This window comes from Apteryx rowi, unplaced genomic scaffold (genome assembly GCF_003343035.1).
Source record: "Apteryx rowi isolate R43461 unplaced genomic scaffold, aptRow1 scaffold_67, whole genome shotgun sequence".
In the NCBI taxonomy this organism is placed as follows: Eukaryota; Metazoa; Chordata; class Aves; order Apterygiformes; family Apterygidae; genus Apteryx; species Apteryx rowi.
The window spans coordinates 1,560,357-1,561,827 of record NW_020450949.1 but is presented as its reverse complement, the minus strand read 5'-3'; positions in this window follow the sequence as shown (position 1 = coordinate 1,561,827).

Here is a 1,471-nt window from a genome sequence, read left to right as displayed (position 1 = left end):
CGGGTTTGAGGCCGTGCGGGGGGGCCCGAACCGCCGCGGGGGCCGGGGGTGCCGTAGCGGCCGGTGCCGCTGAGACGCCGCGCGCCTGATTCTGCCTCTCGGGGCTCCTGCTGCAGGTCAGGCGCCAGCCCCGTCCCCAGGCAAGGCGGGTTGAGGGCAGCATCCAGCGCCTCGCGGGGCCGCGCGACGCTTGGCCGAGCTCTGACCGAGCGGCGCGCAACCCTCGTCCAGGCCCGGGGAATGAGAGGCGTCTCGGCCAAATGGGCTGCTGTCGATGGGCCCGTTTGTCCTTTTGCCAGTCATTGATACAGGAAAACAAGTCCCAGCCCTGGTCTGCTTCCTGTTGCRCGGTCTCTGGGAAGGAGCAGCTCGGGGTGGCGGCGGTGCACAACGAGATCTCCGTTCAGAGAAGCTGCCCCACGGCTTTGCCTCAGATTACACAACGGGGTGGGCAGCGGGCGCGGAGCGCTCTGCCAGCTGCCCCTGCTGTAGACAGAGGCGTGTAGTGTGGGGCGGAGGAGGGAGGTGAGTAACCTTAGCCCAAGTAGCTGCCTTAGGGACCTGACAGGTATGTTTGCACCCTCTGCGTAGCGGGTGCTCGGCAGAGCGGTGTGAGGCAATGACACCTGTAAGCACTGTGGGGCTCGTGGCAAGGCGCACGCCCGGATTTTCACAGCACGTCTTCCGGGAAAAGACGGTGGGGCAGTGAAAAGCGCAGAAGACAGCAAGGCAAAGAATAACCCTGATGCCTCGGGGCAGCTGCGTTTCTGTTCCGCGCAGGGGCGTCAGCGGGGCCCGCAGGAAGGACAGTGCGGAGGAGAAGCCGGGCTCCGCCGGTGTCCAGGCCTGACGGTCCTGGCCTCTGCGTGCGTGACTGGGCCCGAGGTTAGAAGCGCGCTTCCAGAAGCTGCCCACGCTGCCTGCGTGGTCGCAGCCCTGGTGGTGTAAGCTGGGCGCTCACCAGCCCRCATACAGCCACCTCATTTCTTTCAGGCCAGGAGTTAGCCCTTGCTGAAATTACCGACTGTGAGTGGTGTGCAAGGAGGGAARATGCATCACAGGTGCATTTACATTGACTCCACTTGCGTATAGCGCTCTGTGAAAGCACATAAGGACAAACACATGTGATTCCACTCTGTCCCTGATTTCTGTGAGTCATTTGGGCTCAAAAACACTTCACCTGATGTCTGAGATAGGAGAAGCTCAGGGGAGTGAAGGGGTAAAATGATGCCCTCCTTCTTGGTGAAGGATCACAGGGATAACGGAGGACGTACATGATGCAGAGCTGCGTGTTCAGGTGCTTGTGTCTGGCTTTCCAGAGTCAGTCCCACCAGGCTGGTTTGTGAGGCCCCAGGGCGACCTGGCGCACTGGCTGCGACTGAATGTAACTGCCCTCCGCTGCAGCAGAAGATGACTTTTCAGTGGTCTGTTTATTTGTCTTAGCAGCGTCCTGGTTCCTTGTGCTGCCATC